This window comes from Rattus norvegicus, chromosome 1 (assembly GCF_036323735.1).
Source record: "Rattus norvegicus strain BN/NHsdMcwi chromosome 1, GRCr8, whole genome shotgun sequence".
In the NCBI taxonomy this organism is placed as follows: domain Eukaryota; kingdom Metazoa; phylum Chordata; class Mammalia; order Rodentia; family Muridae; genus Rattus; species Rattus norvegicus.
In genome coordinates, this window is record NC_086019.1 from 121,184,304 (window position 1) to 121,203,671 (window position 19,368).

General features: G+C 36.1%; 1 long non-coding RNA gene across 5 annotated transcripts in view; it reads right to left on the reverse strand.

The window, feature by feature from the left end:
* Positions 1–19,368, reverse strand: part of LOC134483413 (uncharacterized) — a 723,689-nt gene that overhangs the window by 390,657 nt on the left and 313,664 nt on the right. The window lies entirely within an intron of this gene.

Below are 19,368 nucleotides of genomic sequence, written 5' to 3' on the forward strand. Positions count from 1 at the left end.
ATTACAAATGTTATACAATACTGACAAAAGTTAAAAATTACATAAGGTTAGAAAATAAGAAAATGCATGTAAGATTTTTTTCAGCTTTCAAGATCCTGTGTCAAGGTGGAATTCAGATGCTGAAAACTTAAAGAAATACCTGTGTTTTTAAACAATTTTCAATTTTTATTATAAAAGTAAGAAGTGATTGTTGCTATTATTAAAAACATCCTTCTGTGAGCTTTGGGTTTTAGAATTATTGCTTTGGACACATAAAGCCAACTTGTTAGTGAAAAAACCAGTGCTAAGGATCCACAACTTTGTACTGACCACAAGAGAGGTTCTGCTTCCTAAATTAAATTAAGATAATCCTGCTCAGTAATGATGGAAGCTTGTCTCTTAGGTGATTCTAAATCTCATCAGGTTGAGAAAGAAAATAACCATCTCAATATTATTTAAGAATAAAAACCTGTATAAGATGTATGCAGTAATCTTTGTTCTGATATTCTGTGGATAGATATCATGGCTTTGTAATTTCTGCATTTGATTTCAGTTAGAGAATTGGAAATATTATTTTTGAAACTTATAAAAAATTTCTATGTCCTACTTACGATATCTGTATAATGAAGGGAATAAGAGACGAATTCAATGGTTACTTAACATGGGCAGTTTGAAGAATAGTTGCAATATTGAATTAATAGATCATAAAATTGACCCAAATGATACATGGAACACTATCAGGGAATAAAAAAAATGTGTACCTATTGTTTTTGTTTTTCTTGGGAGAACTCTAATTATGCTCAGTTTTCCATGTTCCCTTTTTTTCATAGCAGAGAATTCTAGTGTACATGGGATAATCTTTTAACTCATGTCTCTTGAGCTCTTCATTGTATCTGAATATTGGAGTCCTCTCTTCTCCCTCCTCGCCTTTACATACTTTCTTCTTTTGATCATCCTTTCTTTATTTCTGGAACTTTGAGAAAGAGTCTCATTCTGTAGCCTAGGCTGTCCAAACAATTGTAGTGATCAGTTGGCTTATATCTCCTGAAGGATATGATTACAGATGTGAGGAAATAAACCATGAGAGCTATTTTTAATTCTTTTCTATTTACACGTTACTTATATTCTTTGTTTTTTTATTGGATAGTTTATGTATTTATATTTCAAATATTATTCACTTTCCTTGTTCCTTCTCTTCCATTGCCCATCCCAATGCTTCTATGGGGATGCTCACCCTCTCCCCAGCCCTCTCACACCTCAAAACCCTGGCATTCCACTACACTAGGGAAAAGTGCCCTCAGAGGACCAAGGAATCCTTGCTGTCATTGCAAGATAATTCTATCCTCTGCTACATGGGCAGCTAAAATCATGGGTCCCCAAGTTGGTGGTTTAGTCTGAGGAAACTCTGGGTTGTCTGGTTGGTTGTTGTTCTTCCTACGTGGTTTCAAACCCTATCAGCTCCTTCAGTCCTTTCTCTAATCCTTCAGTGGGGTCCCTGCTTAGTCTGATGGTTAGCCACAAGAATATTAATTTGTATAGGCAAGGCTCTGGCAGAACCTCTCAGGAGACTTTCATATCAGGCTCCTGTCCACAAGCTTCTCTTGGCCACAGCACTAGTGACTGGGTTCCGTGGATGCATATGGGATGGATCCACAGGCTGGGCAGTATCTGCATGGCCTTTCCCTCATTTCCTGCCCCCTTAATTTCATTGTATACCCTACCATGAGTATTGGATCCCCCCTTCTAAGACGGACTGATGCATCCAAATTTTTGTCTTCCTTCATCTTGAGTTTCATATGGTACATTAACTGTATCTTGGATATTCTGGAACTTGGGTAAATATCCACTTACCAGTGAGTGCATATCATTTATGTTCTTTTGTGAGTAGGTTACCATACTCCAGATAACATTTTCTAGTTCCATTCATTTGCTTATGAATTTCATGAAGTTATTATTTTTAATATCTGAGCAGTACACCATTGTGCAAATGTAACATGGTTTCTGTATCCATTCCTCTGTTGAGCAACATTGGGTTCTTTCCAGCTAATGGTATTATAAATAAAGCTGCTAGGTGCATAGTAGAGCATTTGTCTTTATTATATATTGGCTCACCTTTGGGTATTAGCTCTGGAGTGTTATCATTGGAACCACATTTTGAACTGTGTCCAATTTTCTAAGTAATTGCCAGATTGATTTCCAATGTCGTTTTAACATCTTACAGTCACACCATCAATGGATGAGTTTTTCTCCTTCTCCACATCCTTGCTTGCATTTGCTGTCACCTGAGTTATTGATCTCAGTCATTATGATTGGTATAAGGTGGAATCTCAGCATCATTTTGATTACCATTTCCCTGATGACTAAGGATGTTGAACATTTATGTTGGAGCTTCTAAACCACTTGAGATTCCCAAGTTAAGTACTCTTTGTTTATCTCTCTAACTCATTATTATATTAAATGAATAATTATTATTTTAAATAGGATTATTGAGTCTAATGTCTTGGTTAATGTATATTTTCAATATTAACCTTGTATTAGATGTCCAGTTGCTGAAGAACTTTTCCCAATATATGGGTTGCAGTTTTGTCCAGTTTACAATTCCCTTTGCTTTCTCTCAAGGTCCTATTTATATAAATTCTTTATCTTAGAACCTGAGCCATTGTTGTTCCTTTGTTCGAAGTACTTCCTTTTTTTCAAAAGAGAAGAATCAAGCAAAAATATGAGGCAATGAAATGAAACATCACCATCGTTTATACTTCAATCTATTAATATTTGTGATTCACTTACTATTTTGTGATATATTTTAAGGCAATCGGTAAAGTTTTCTATCTCGGACTACTACAGAACCTGTACAGCTAGTATTTTAATATAGATAGATATGGCTATTTCCTCACCATGGTGGCTGCTGATTGTTCTGGTTATCCTATTATTCTTGCATCCCCCAAATACTGGGGTACATTGCAGCAACTGGGTTTTAACATTTAACAATAACCTCTTCTTGCATGTCTTCAGGAAATCTATCCATACCACCCCCGCACCTCCCCAGTGACAAGCCTCAGTGGCTTTCCATGAAGTCTCCATGCCTTCATAAAATGTTACTACCTAAATACTTACTACCTCATCATTTTTTGAACAAAGTTTCATGCTGACCTCCAAAGCATCACTTCCCAGAGACATTACCTCTTTGATTTTGGACTTTTCTGTATTACAACTGATTCATTATTAAGAGCAAAATGGCCAGCATTCACTGCCAACAAAGCAAGGGATTGAAATTAGTGGCTTCAGTATTGAAATATGTGAATTGAAAATTTCTCTAGTACATCCAGGAAACAAAGTTTATCTCATGTGGAAAGGGAATTCTGGAGGATTCAGGCTAAGAGACTGAGTAAGAACTACAATGCATTCCTCTTTATCTCTGCATTTATATTTAATGCAGGGAAAAAGAAATTAGAGATATAAATAGACATAGAGAGATACAGAGAAAGAAGGTGAGAGAAACAGAGATAAAGGAGAGACAGGGAGAAAGGTTCTAGACAAGATGAGCCTGAAGAAACAGTAGATTCTGAAGCTGTTAGCCACTAGAGTAATTAAATCAGCTGAGAAGATATTACTAAAAAATCAGCCCAAAATAGGCACTGTGAATCAATACTCCAGGTTACCACTCTTCTCTTCCTGGTTTCCTGGTGCCCCTCTGATATAAAGCAGAAAATTACTCTGAGGAAACAAGGCTGATTAATAGAGATTATGACAGTCCACAGAGGTGATCAAGAGCTAGAGGGTACAAATATAAAGCACAGAGGTCAGTGAACCTTATTGTTTCAAATATGCTGGTGAGGATGTACTGAGAAATGTATTCTGATAACAATAAAAACGGCAAACATATTTTTGTTCAAGGCAAATGAAATTAACATAATGCCCAAATACAAATCCAATAGCAGGAATTGTTTTTTGCTTGATTGCAAGGAAATTGAATGACATACAAGTGATTGAATCAGGGCCATGGCTGAGAAATATTCCCCTGGAATTAGGGAATGTCTATTGTTCAGGATATCTAGTACCTAATATGGTCACAATAAATTCAGTATGAAGGAAGGAGAGGCTGAATTAGTTCATCCAAAGGAATTAAATCACTGGTGTTTGAATCACTCACTCTTGATGAAAAGATTTGTTCCTAGTTCTATCGTAACATGGTAGGCCATATTTAGTTGATATGTCTCAAGGAAACTCGCCTTTTTTTGAAGGTTATTTTGGAGAAGTATAGTTGGATGACAGTAAAGATATGGGAAACGACTTGATGAAGAGGAAATAGGATACACTCTACAGGGTATTTAATGAATGAGAAAATAATTTTAAAATAAATAATAGAAAATCCTGAAGGTAGAACAACAGAAATTTAATACTGCTAACACTCAAGGTCAAGATTTCAAAATTTTGCTTTAAGCCCATATATTTTATAAGTATATATGCAATGAAAAAGACACCTTAGAAACCGAGTCATGTTTATCCTAGAAAACATAATTATCTTACCAGCTACTAGAAGGAAAAGAGGAGAGGAAAGGACAAATTGGGACTGGATCAGGTGTAGGAGGAGACCAGGATGATTTGCAGAATGTCAGGAAATTGAACAGATGTGTAGAGCAATGGAGGATGGGGATCTGTAGGTAGCCACCAGAAAATGGTTTATCATTCTGTATTACTCTATGCATTGTATTTCATGTGAGTATGTTTGTAAGTGTATATATATATATATATATATATATATATATATATGTTTCCACATGCCTGAAGTTCACACACCCAAATTCACTCTGCCCACTACTCTTTCTTACAGCCATTTTGAAACACTTATCCTTTATTGTAACTAAAATTACATCAAAACTCATTCTTACCTGATACCCCTAACTATTCAGAAAATGGAGGTGCAAACCACTTGATCTATTGTGTGCTTTCCCTCTGATGATAATCTGTATGTTAACTTTCAAGTGTTTTTAATTCCTTCAAATCTTTCAGTCTACAGCAGATGCCCAGATACCACTGTAACTTCATTTATGGATGTAATTTTTATGCAAAATCCATTTATGAACTTAAATTCCTTTTTATTTTTCTGACTGCCATTACTCCCACACACCAATAATCCACAATACTGTCAGCTCTTTGAAATGCTAATATTCACCCTGTAAGAGAACTGAGCTGAAGTGACAGGGAAGACTGACTGCTCAAGGGGAGGGACACTGGGGCAAACACAACACAGGACAGGACAAAGGAAGCCAGGTTCTGATCTGATAGATTTGTGATCTGACTATTCAGAGTCAAAGGCTTGAGATGTATAGAATAATCTACTATTCCAACCAATTTGCCATATTTAGTGTGAAAAAATCACGTCTATGAAATACATTATGGGGATATGAGGGAGCTGACCTTGTTTGCTGCATTGCCTTGCTGACCAGTCCTAGGGTGCTTTGACAGGCATCTTTGTATGCCACTTCTCTGAACTGGACCTGCTGCATGACTTAAGTAATCACACTGGCCTCTGCCCCCATTCTGTGCTAGTGAGCTAGCATTACCCTCCAATCACGCATGCTTGTATGGTTGCCAGGCTGCAGAGATTCAAAATATTTTCGAAAGCTAATGACACAAGGCAGGTTGCAATGAGCTTTAAGTTGTCCTATTGCTAGTATGAAAGTGGGGGGTCTTCATAAACCCCTGTATAAATTGGTCAGGGATAAATTCAAGGTGCTTTTTGAGCAATGATGCCTACAGGATATCGAATTATTTTCACATTTAGATCTCTATACAAAGGAAAGAAAGAGTGCTTAGGAAAAATGTAACAAAATTAGAGAATGTACGAAACCACTAGATACTTGTAATATCAGGAGAAATCACTAAAGTATAAAAGATACTACTTCAATGATATTCTGCATTAGTCAGATTTTGCTTGATAAGGTGGATTTTTAGAGGATCTGATGTGCTCATGTAAATGAAGCACTTGCCATTAACATAATGTTTGTTATTTACTAAAAGCATTGGTTTGTGATTGAATGATGATTTTTTCTTCTGTTTTAAAAATTGTTACTTTGATATATTTACTTTTTTGTTTGAATGCCTTTTAAATAGGTGCTTACTTGTTCAATTTAGCTGGAATGGAAATTCACTTGATGAGAGGGCTGTCTTTTAACTCAGAGATTTATTGACTTCTGACTTGTAAGTGCTACATGTAAACTCACATGTCACCACAGTTAGCTATTTTTTAATGTTAATTATGTGTACATGTATACATCCTCTCTGTCTCTATCACTGAGACTCTGTCTCTCTATTTTCAAGCCAGAACTTGTGTCTGTGTGCGTGTGTCTTTCTCTGTCTGTCTTTCTGTCTGTCTCTGCTCTGACTCTCTCCCTCCCTCCCTCTCTCTCTCTCTCTCTCTATCTCTCTCTCTCTCTCTCTCTCTCTCTCTCTCTCTCTCTCTGTGTGTGTGTGTGTGTGTGTGTATGCATATGTGTAGAGGTATTAGGTGCTAAAGGCTGTATATGTATCAAAATATGCAGTTACATGTAATTTGACATTCCTGACATGAGTTCTTAGAAACAATTTTGCAGTGCAGTATTACTTTTTATAAGAAGAATCATCACTCAACATCAGTATGCAACTTTAAACCTTGGTGATTCTGTGGCCAGTGAATATGAACATGGAGTACAAACAAAAATGTAGAGTAGCTCCTGAATGTTAATGATTCTACAATTATTTATGTTTCAATAAATGTAAATTATATTGACTTAATAATATCCTTTTCTGCAAGACAAAGTGTACCTGGGAAAGAGAAATGCATCAGGAATTACAGAATGTGCTTCGATTTGGACAATCAGCCCTGTGTCCTACAATCAAGGAAGGAAAACATTTGCAAAACAACACGGTGACTTTGAATGCATACGGGAATACTCAGCTTCCTATTCTATAGTATTACTTTCAGAAGCTATCCCTGTGTGGATAACTTTACTTCAATATAGGACTGAGCAGATAAGGATGGCAATATATTAATACATATCATATTGAGAGAAGGAATGACCACTCTTAAACAGGCTGGGCTACTGCAGATCAGACTCTCTGAATGTTCTGTCAATGCTGGAGATGTTTAAAACTTGCTGCAAAGATTATTCTGCCATCTTGATTTTAAAGATACCTTTCAAAGATTGATTCCTAATATTATAAATCCTGTGAAATTACAATGCCGTAGTATTGTATTTATCAAAATTGTCAGAGGGTACTTGGTAACAAGTACACAAGTTACAGTAATGTATTATATAGAGAGGCAATGTTTGCATCAATAGCTTTTTTTCGGGACAGGAAGATGCTGTGCAGAATACACTGGATTTGAATGTACAGTGTTCCGTCTTAATCTGCCAGCTATTGGGTTAAAAATAATGGTTTTTATGTAAGGGATAATGGCAACGATAATGTATGGTTTTCTAAACAAGAAAAGGAATCCTAAATGTTTTTACATTTTATACATGTACTGTGTGTCAATGTGAGATCAGGACACTGAAAACACTGAAAGAAATCCCTGTGTTTCATCATACTGTTGTGTGTTTGTTTGTTTGTTTGTTTTTACTGGAATTTTTTATTTATATTTCAAATGTTATTCACTTTCCCGGTTTCCTAGACATAAGCCCACTATCCCAACTTCCTTCCTTCCTTCTCTAAGGGTGTTCTCATCTCCATCAAGCCCCTCCTGCCTTCCCCCCAACATTCCCCGACAGTGAGAGTCCAACATTGGCAGGACCAAAGGCTTCCCCTTCCGCTGGTGCCAAAACAAGTCTATTCTCTGCTACCTATGCAGTTGCAGCCCTGGGTCAGTCCATGTATAGTCTTTAAGTAGTGGTTTAGTCCCTGGGAGCTCTGGTTTTTTGCCATGGTTGTTCATATGGCGTTCCAAGCCTCTTAAGTTCTTTCAGTCCTTTATTTCCTCCAATGCGGGTCCTTTATTTGCTGCTCCAAACTCTGCCTCCATATCCCCACCTATGAATATTCTTGTTTCCCCTTTAATGAAGGAGTGAAGAAGAACCTCACATTTTATGAGCTTTTCATTTTCTCTGATTAGTGGAGTCCTCCTTTTATCCTCTTCCTCCTTTTTCTCCTCTAATTCCTCCTCCTTTTCTCCTTTATTTTATTTCTAATTTTGTTCATATTCTGTTTAATTTTTGGAATTTGTGAAATAGTGTCACATTCTGTAGAGTAAGTTGGGCAAAAATATGAAGTAAATATTTTGCTTCTATTTCTTGAATGATATGATTAATATGTAAGTCAATATATCTTGAATGCTTTAATTTGATTTTTAAATGTGAATTTGACTTTGATCATCAATTAATTTTAGAATTTTCTGTTTTGTGAAAAAGTCCAATCATGTTGGCACATGCCCTTATATCTAACAATTTAGAGTCATAGGAAGAGAGTCTACTATGAGTATACTTACAGCCAGAATTACATTTTAGAATTTGTAACAAAAACAAAAATATATTAATAAAATTCAAATTGTAGTATAGTAGCAGAAAATTATTTCTTCTCTTTCTGTATTTCTAGTGGTAAGCAGCAGGTTGCTGAATTAGCAGCTTATATCTCAAACCACAGAGAAGAAGCAGAGAGACTTCTCTCAAAACCTTCCACAAACAATCATCAACTAGGAGTCAACTGTTTAAAAATTAGAAACTGATCATTGACATCTCATTGAAACCACTGCATTCTAATCCTTGTCACCACAGTCTTACAACCAATTTATAATAAAAGTATATACTATACAAATTTAAAAGACTCCATTATTTTTCATAGAATGAACCATGTTTAAAACCTTAAAGTGTCACTGAGCCTCAAGTCAATACTTTCAATGTTACCCCTGTAAAACCAAATATAGTTACATATTTTAGCATACAAGCACATAAATCATATATAATTTTTCTCTAAAATGATTTCAGGCTGTTCTGATTAATGGTTAGGATGACCTTCAGCATGATATTATTCTGTCCCTACCTCCGGGCTGCTGTTGTTCCTTGTGTGTATAGTATATCTGCATTGTGATGAAGGTCATTCAAATCTGTTTATGTTAGGCAAATATTTTACCAAAGGTTGAATATCAAACATATCTGTCCTTGGAATTAAAAACCCAATAGCATTTCCATTTTCAAATCTTTCACAATCCAAATTCTCTATAAAACTCTAACATCTCATTTTGAAAAGGGGGCTCCTTTAAAAATGTACTTTCTAACCTCCAGAGAGAAGAAGCAATCAACGATGTGAACAGAGAAAAATCAAACCACAATCGTGTTAATACCTCAACATCTTATTACCTGTGATCCACTTATATTTTCTGGGATATTTGAAAGGGTCTGAGCAACATCACCATCACCATCACCATCATCATCATCATCATCATCATCATCATCAACAACAACAACAACAACAACAACAACAAAAACAACAATAACAACCACCTCATTGTGAGTTATCCAGAACCTTAAAGACAAATACAGAATGGATCTGCTTATTTTTTGATATTTTAAGCCCTGACAATGGCATACAAGAATTAGGCAGGAGGAAAGGATTTTATGAGGGTAGAGAAACAATATGAATAATTATGGGGCATATTTGGGGGATACATTGGAATGTAGCAAATAAATGGAGATGGGGGAATGAAAAAGAGAGAGTGCAGTACTAAGAGGGTCAGCTATAAGTAGGAGTCAGATCAGTTCTTAATATATAACATAAATAAAAAATAAAGGATATTTAAAAAATGGGAGAGAATGATAGAACTAGACATCTCTTCCCACCAAATGAAATCTCCGACCCCATGTATTGGCTCTATCTACTATATTTTTTGGCCAATGTGTCCTCATTGTAATACTCCAATCACTTCAAGCTATTGCCTAAGCTACTGAATGCTGCATACGGCTGGTGATGGCTCTATTGTCGAAGAAAACACCTACATTTCTTTTGAACATAGAGAAGACAAACAGGTGCCTAACTAAATCATTTACCTTTTGAATAGTGTTGCTGGTACTGAAATGTGTTTGGCAGGGTTATTGAGGGAAAACTTAAACACCAACCCACCTCTATACTATTTGACCTACCACACTCAGCTGCCTACAGGATACAATGCTGCAATTGTGGCACCTTCAAGGGAGTAAGCAACCACTATATGACTGGATTTGAGACATACAGAGTGAGATAGAACACATTTCTACCATTGTTCTCATGACAAAATACTGGGGTTTCAGGCTTAAAGCAGGTATTATTGTCTGCTATGCAAATGTAGATGCAAAATGATTCCTAACAATATTCTGTTATGCCCATATATCAGTATATTGCTCTATTGTCATCACAAAAGCTAGCATATATAATAGATGGGGACAGTTACTGAGAACTATATCTGCACAATATACAAAGTGAAAGACCTTGGATCATACTCTCATAAATGAGTCATTACCAGCTAATCTCTTCCTTCATGGCTCAGGAAAGATTTTTAGAAGTCATGGTAGAATTATTGTAAGGCACAGTGGTACTGGGAGGAATGCAAGCAAGTGATCAATAATGTCCAGATACAAAAGCACTTATATACATATATACTTATATAAACCAGGAAGCCATGCAAAGGATCTGCAGAGGTTTTGCAGGTCAAATTATTTGGTGTCCAACCACTAATATCTGAATCTGAATATGATCTACCTCACTAAGAAGCTCTCTCATTGTGACATAATTTCTAATATTAAAAGTGCTTTTGTCCAGTAGTTTCATGGGAATAGAACCTACAATCAAGCAGGTACTTCATTATACCTTACATAAATCAATGGTAGTTTTGAATTTTTTTATTCATAATATATTATATTTTTGACCATGCTGGTAATTTCTCATATATTTTGACTCCCAATTTAATATTTTCTTCGACTTTCTCTGTAAGTATGTATCTCTGTGTGTCTATGTGCTTCTTGTGTTTTATCATTTTTGATTCCACGGGTCGTTTGTTCTGTTTTAGTCAGGTTAGTTTTTTCTTTTTATATTTTCTAAGGGGTGGGGTGAGAACATGAGGAAATAGGTCATTTTCCAGATGGAAAGAATCAGGGAGGATGAAATAATGAGGTGGAATATATTGTCAGAAAAAAATCAATTTTCAAAAATTATTAATTCAAAAACTGATACAGATTGATATTATTTCATCTTCATGTATTAACATTTAATTAAGCAAGTCTTCAGAGGATAAGTTTCTTTCTATTGGTCAGAGGAAAACTTGTGCAAGTCAATCCTCTATTTCTACTCTGATGCCTTCCTGGATAGAACTCTGTTTTAATTGGAGTTCATTTTACATATTCTTTCAACTCACTGGTGAATCAAATTATTTCTTTCACTGAAACAGTGAAGTTCCAACCCAGGAACTGCCATATCCTGGGCATACATCCTAGACTGAGCAACGCCCCTATGTCTCAATGGTTTAGAAAAGAATGAATATCATTTCATTTGATTTGTTCTGTCCTTTTTTTCGAGCATGCAATATAAAGTTACTGAAAAATATTTTACTCTAATTATGTCTCAGATAAAGTAGTTATTTGTTTATTTATGTCATTTAAACTCACTTCTTTTGCTGATTTGTGATGCATCCTCCCAAACTGTAGCCTAGTGTTCCTTCTCACTAGTTTAATCCAAAGTGTACTCAGACGGGTAGTCCCAGTTCATCTCTCTCACTGTGGAATTACAGGTTACAGCATGGTACCTTCTGTCTACATTTTCATATTTGAAAAATTCAGTCCCTAAAAGAATTGAACTTCAAAGGTAAATGAATGGAACTAGAAAACATCATACTGAATGAAGTTTCCAGACCACCAAGACAAGTATATTATATATTTGCTTATATGTGGACATTAGCTGTTAAGTCAATGAACCAATGTACAATCTACAGAAGCAGAGAAATTGTTTTTAGAGTTTGGACTAGGAGTAATAGATAGGTCTCCTTAGGAAAGTGAACTAGAATAGATCAATATGCATGGTATGGGGCTTGAAAAGGGAGGGAAGAAGTAGTGATAATTAGTGAAGACGTGAGTAGAGGAAGGAATATGGAGATAAATAAAATTAAGAGACATCCTATGGTTACTGTGTTAACAAACAGCAAATGCTTTATGAATATATGCATATGGATGCAGTTTAAAAGATTTCTTTTTTTTTTTTTTGGTTCTTTTTTTTTTTTTCGGAGCTGGGGACCGAACCCAGGGCCTTGCGCTTCCTAAGCAAGCGCTCTACCACTGAGCTAAATCCCCAACCCCCTAAAAGATTTCTTTTAACATTATGTTTCTGGAATCAGAAGTTTTGATTATTTACTATAGGTTAGGTAGAAATGCTATGACTTTGTGCATATCCTAGTTAGTGAGATGATAATTCTGAACATGCATATAACTGTATTCCTGAAGGCATAATATTATAAAGTCACATGCACCCAACTGTTACTGTATGTGGGACAGGGAAAAGGGTAAAGGATAATGAACGAATGTGGAGTGGCACTTTGAGATAATGATGTTCAGTAATTAACTGAATATTGTTGATAGAATCCAATTCACCAGGATCTGTCTGTCTGTCTATCTATCTATCTATCTATCTATCTATCTATCTATCTATCTATGATCATTCTAATTACCTACATATCTACCTACTTATCTATATTTTATTATTATGGATATAATAAAAATATGCCATCAGCAAAACTTCATGCATGTATTTCCGCATTATATTTGTGTGTGTGTGTGTGTGTGTGTGTGTGTGTGTGTGTGTGTGTGTGTGTGAATTTCTTAGTATGGCTTGATCATATTCACATTTCCTTCCATTTCTTCCAGATGAAATCCTTCCCTGCCCATCTAGTTTTGTATCTTTTTCAGAAACAATTTATACTGCAGTATATATAGCTGTGATTCAACCTACTTTTACATTAACAGGGCTGGAAAAATTACCTACTAATGCAAAAGTGTTATGAGGGACACGAAAATAGCCAGCCTACATTCTGGCTGGATTTAAGGCTTGTTCCTCAAATTGAAATGTATAAATTTTCTTGCTATTCGAATCAAAATCCTGTAGCCAAATATAACATAGGCCTGAAGGGAAAGCAAATGTTATTACTCTGATAAAAGAACATAGTATTAATCTAAGTCCTAATGACTTATCCTTAGACCCAAAACTTACTGTATTTTTCAACCCTCTTGAGAGAAGATTCTTCTGCTAGAACATCATGCCTAACATAAAGATCAATAGCTGTTCAAGATGCATGGAGTAAGAGAATGCTCAATTCCAGTCACAAAGTAAAATGTCTATATCATGTTTCTCTCCCAGGGTTCAGGATTCATTGTGGAAGAAAGGCTTGTAGAGTTATGAGTATTATAGACAGTATAGAACTAAAGTCAGCTTTCGTAAATGTTGTGACTACTGCTGACAACTACACACTGACTTCAGTGTAAGATACACAGAGATTTATTCTCTCTTTCTCTGTCTCTCTGTCTCTGTCTCTCTCTGTGTGTGTGCGTGTGTGTGTGTGTGTATGTGTGTGTGTGTGTGTGTGTGTGTGTGTGTGTGTGTGTGTGTGTATGTGTGTGACATGACCACATATAAAGGTAACAGGAAAAATTTGGAGAGTCAGCTCACTACATGTGCATGTATATGTATTTTAGAGAGAAAACTCAAATTGCCAGGCTTAAACAGCAATCACCTTTATCTAAATTGCCAGGGTCTTAGGATGCCTAGACAGGCCTCACCTGCCTAGAAGAGGAGGGGGAGAATAGGGGAAAGGTTGTGGGAGTGGTGGTGACATGGGAGTGGACAGCAAGCAGAAAGTAAAAGGAAGAAATAAAATATAAATTTAAATTTTAAAAAGTTAAAAATGATTTTCACATACATATGTTCTAGTGGTAATAGATATATAAGTAAGGAGAATCACAATACAATAGGTCTGTATTTCATTGGAGGGGAGTTTTTACAAAACAATGGTATAAATATGAAGGGAAACTAGTGACTGACTAAGTGTCTTACTAAGGGTTTTACTTCTGTGAACTGAAACCAAGAACAAGACAGCACTAATAAAGATCACATTGAATTGGGGCTGGCTTATAGGTTCAGCGGTTCAGTCTATTATCTTTAAGGTAGAAGCCAGGCAGTGTCAAGGCAGACATGGGCATTCAAGGGTTGAGAGTTACACCTATATTATAATGGCATCAAGCAGAAGATTGGATTCCAGATAGCTAAGATGTGGGTATTGAACTCCACACACACAGTGACACACTTACTCCAACAAAGCTACATCTCCTAACATTGCCATTCCCTGGGCCAAGCATAAACAAACCACTGAATAAATGGTGATGGTAGTAGAAGCTGTGATTTGAGGAATGAATGTGAGCAAGTGTAAATATCCCTAAAGTCGTTTTGAAAAAAGCATATGGAAGCAAACTTCTGTAAGAAACATTTTCCAAATAAGGTTAACTAGTAATAAGACAATGTTTTCTCGACAGGACACTATAGCCAGACAAGTACATTGTCCAGTGCCAGATTGGGTTGTCTACTTTTAATTCACTTTTCAGAGATTTCCCATACAGTCCATCCCATTAAAAACCTTCTTGGTTATTATACAGGATTTTAAAGTAGGACCCTATTGCTGAAGTAAGCACACGGTTAAGTCAAAGAACAGAGATAAATTTATCTAGCATTGCCCAATAAGCTTGATTCTACTGTGTATCTTAGAGAATAGTTTTCACAATACCAGAATATATGAAGCAGGCTACTGAAGGTGAAATGAAATCACTACTTTGTCAAGCTTGGATATACTCCCTGCCAATGAATACTTCCAATACAGTGATGAATTGCCTATCATGAGATTAACCAACATTTTTAGTTGGATTTGAGTCCCACAATGAATTCTAAAATTGGCACAGTTTTCCGTAGTAGGATCCTGCACCTAAACAGTGCATTCATACTACTTGCACATCGACTACTATTATCGTGCTAAGTCTTACTGATTTAAATCAACCCATAACTCATAACCATACCAATAAATAAGTGTTCCCATGAAAAATATTCAGAGACTAGAAAACCACACATACACAAGGATAAATGAGTAGGCATAATTTATTTCTTAAATAGGAAGGCAGTGATTCTTGTTTATATTGTATAAGTTAATATATGCAATTTTCAGAGTTAGCACATGTAGAATATTCTGAGTAAAAATATGTGGCACAATAATAATGATATATGCAAAATTATTGATAGATTCCATAAACCCATGTGGATGGTGCTTTCCATGTATTCGTGATCATTAAATAATTAAAACAGTGCATTCAGACGAAGGTACCATCATGATAGACATTATTGCTTTTGTGAGTTGAAATCGGGACAGGATAACAGTAAAGGCAATGGTAGTAATGCATCATGATTCCAAATTGCCTACACCAATATACTATGTGAATTTTATGATTTTTCCCTTCACCATTTGTGGATGTTCTTTTAAAAAAAAGGGAGGTAAAAATATTGAAATGCATAAAATAATAGAGAAAAAACGTAATATTGGAATTGATAAATTTGTTGTGCTGCAGTTCCTTTGTAAAAAGTCTGAAATACGAAGATTATGACCTTAGGTTTTATATAAATTCCAGTTTAATCTATGAGTTACTTTCTTACTACAGACCAGTCTTAGGAAATAAGTGCTCCAAATTGGAATTTTATAAACAATGCTTTATCATCCACTTGTGGTATATGGGTGATTTTGGAAGCAGCTTTATAGTATGGAGAATCATTTCTCTGAGGAAAATGAAACTGTGAGAGAACTGAGGTTGAAAATGTAAGAGGACTACTTCAAAAAGCAGTCCTGTAACTAAATAAAAATTAAATTTCAAAGAATATCTATGAGCTTGTGAGATTCAGAAAAACTCATGAGTATATTTGTAATACTTATTTCATCCTCATGTGTTTTCTAAAAAATTAAAATGTATTACTTTAAAGTTTGCTCTTGAGACTCTTTGAATTTTTGAATTTGATTGTGCTCTAAGTCTTGCCAAAAATAATTTCAAGATTTCTTGGTGAAAATTTGTTGAATACAAAGGATAATTTGTTAGAACTTCAGGCATGGGCAGAAGTTGGAAGACGTCTGAACACAAACCTATTATCTATTATTAGTGGACAATATTTATTTCCTTAAATACCCTCTCTGATTTTGCAAGCAAAATATTTTAAAGGAGTTCTAAAACAAGAATTTCTTAGTTCAGTTCATATATGAAGTCAATGAAAGAAGTTTCACACTGGGACGTGGTGATTTGCAAGGCAATGGGAAACCTATGTTTTACCTATGTCTTTACATATATATGGCATCTAGTTCCATTTCTTTGGGGAGAAATTGATGCTTTTATCTCAAAAAATAATGATTGTGTAGTAAGTATGAAATCCAAGGCCAGAAAGTGACTAAAGCATTAGTAAAATTAAACAAAAAATATTATGAAGCCTGAAATTAACATACAAGATGTGAAAATCATTAGTACTAGGCAGCAAAAATTCAGAAATGTGGTTTAAGATATCTATGTTTCTAAGGGAGGAAGTAAATACCTTAGGAACAGGATTACGTTTACTGTAGAAAAAATTACCTATCGAAGTTTAATAGAAAATTGCAGAACAAAATATCTTTAAAGTGGAGAGGCAAGTAGGACAGATAATTTTTTTTCTTTTCTTTTTTTTTTTTTTATTAACTTGAGTATTTCTTATATACATTTCGAGTGTTATTCCCTTTCCCGGTTTCCGGGCAAACATCCCCCTCCCCCCTCCCCTTCCTTATGGGTGTTCCCCTCCCAACCCTCCCCCCATTGCCTCCCTCCCCCATAGACTAGTTCACTGGGGGTTCAGTCTTAGCAGGACCCAGGGCTTCCCCTTCCACTGGTGCTCTTACTAGGATATTCATTGCTACCTATGGGGTCAGAGTCCAGATAATTTTTTTAATCTTTTTCCCCATCTTTATTAAATTGGGTAATTCTTATTAACATTTCAAATTTTATTCCCTTTCCGGTTTCCAGTCCAACATCACCCTAACACCTACCACTCCCTGTCTAGTTTGGTGTTCCCCTCACAAACTTCCCCCCATTACTGCCCTCCCACTAGAAACCCATTCACTCGGGTCCAGCTTTGGCTGACCAAGGGCTTCCCCTTCCACTGGTGCCTAACTAGGCTACCTATGCAGTTGGAGCCCAGGGTCAGTCCATATATAGTCTTTGCCTAATGTCTTAGTCCCTGGAAGCACTGGTTGGTTGACATTGTTATTCTTTTTTTTTTCTTTTTTTCGGAGCTGGGGATGGAACCCAGGGCCTTGTGCTTCCTAGGTAAGCCCTCTACCACTGAGCTAAATCCCCAGCCCTGACTTTGTTATTCTTATGGGGACTCAAGCCCCTTCAAGCTCTTTCAGCCCTTTCCCTGATTCCTTCAATGGGGGTCCTATTCTCATAATATGGACAGAACTTTTTTAATAGTTTAATACTTTGTTAGAAGTTGAAGTCTTTTTAGTGTAATCATCCTATGAAGAGGCTTCAATGGTTGCTTTGATAAGGGACTTATTTGTCCAGTATGCCAATGGAAAAAATACTTGGGAGAATACACAATTCTGAGGTATACATACATTCATTCAGAGGCAAACAGGACCCAACATTTGGGCCGAAAGTTCTTATATCATACAATACATTTCCACATAGTACAGACCCAGTTTTCTGGCCTTACTGAAAACAAGTATATTTCTTGGTAGTGATCTGAGAGTACTAATGGATATAACTGTGGGAAGAATCTGAATCTAGGGCTGTCAAGAGCACTCCTATCTACTTGGATTCTGAGGAAAATAACATGGTTATTCTCCAATTGAAAGAATTTTTTAAAGAAACTTATCACTATTTTTAATTAGGCATTTTATTCATTTACACTTCAAATGATATGCCATTTATCTCTTATCCCTCCACAACGCCCAATCCCCTTCCTCCCCTCCCCATCCACTTTGCCTGTTTGAGCGTGCCTCTCCACCCATTCATCCACTCCTGCCTCACCAACCTATCATTATTAAATGGTGGAACATCAAGACTCCACAGTACCAAGGTCCTTTCCTCCTGTTCATGTCAGATAAGGCCATTCTCTACAGGTATTCTCTCTGGTTGGTAGTTTATTCTCTGGTACCCTTGGCGGATCTCTTTAATTCACATTGTTCTTTCTATGGGGTTGCAATCGACTTCTGCTCCTTCAGTCCTTCCCCTAGCTATTCCATTGTGGTCTCCAAGGCTCAGTATGATGATTGGCTCTATTTACATCTATTTTGGTTAGGTGCTGATAGAACGGCTCAGAGAACAGTTATATCAGGCTTCTCTCAACAATTGCTTCTTGAAATCTACAGTAGTGTTGTGGTTTGGTATCTGCGGATTAAACAAATCCTTAGAAACGGCTGTCGTTCCTTCAGGTTCTGTTCCATTTTTTCCCTCTCTTTCCTTTTGTCAGGAACATTTCTGGATTAAAATTTTTGAGATGGGTGGGTGGCACCATCCCTCATCTAGGGGTTGTGACTATCTACTGGAGGTGGTCTCTACATGTTCTATCTCTCCTTTGTGGGGTATTTCTGATAAAGTCATCCGTGTTTGGTCCTTGGAGACTCGTTTCCCTGGTTTCCGGGAATTTTTAGTAGCTATCCCAGGTTCTGCAGTCCTCAGTGCTAATTATTTCTATTCGGGTTCATTACCGTCTGTATTTCTCTCATATTCCTTCCAATAACTGATTTTGTCCCATCTTTTTCCCTCACACTTCTTTCTTCCTTCCAGATCCCTCCCTTCCTCTATCACCTGTGACAATTTTGTTCTCTCTTCTATGTAGGACTGAAGCATCCACATCTTGGTCTTCCTTCTTTTTTAACCCAGATATCCTCAGAACTGTGTCCATAAACAATTGAATGAATAATGAAAATATGGTACATTTACACAATGAAATGTAACTTACTTCATGAAATAAAAATCAACGAACTCTTACTTAAGTGGATAGAACTAGAAAAAAGTCATCCTGAGTGAGAAAAATCATCCTGAGTGAGGTACTCAGAACCAAAAAGAAAAATTTAGAAGTGATCACTTAAAACTGCTTGTTAGGTTACAATCCTTACAAGTGTATGTGAAAATCCTTAAATCCTCAGAGATAAGATACAGAGTGAGGAACTAGAAATGATAGAAGGTTTTCCTGAATAAGTGAAAACATAATTAAATCTGGAGATATTTGTTGTAATGTGACAGTTGAATGGGAATATTAAATGCAGAAGTAGAGTTAAGTTAAAGGGACACAAGAATCTGTGGACTATCTGAAGAATTTTATGGAAAATACTAGAGTAGAGACTCC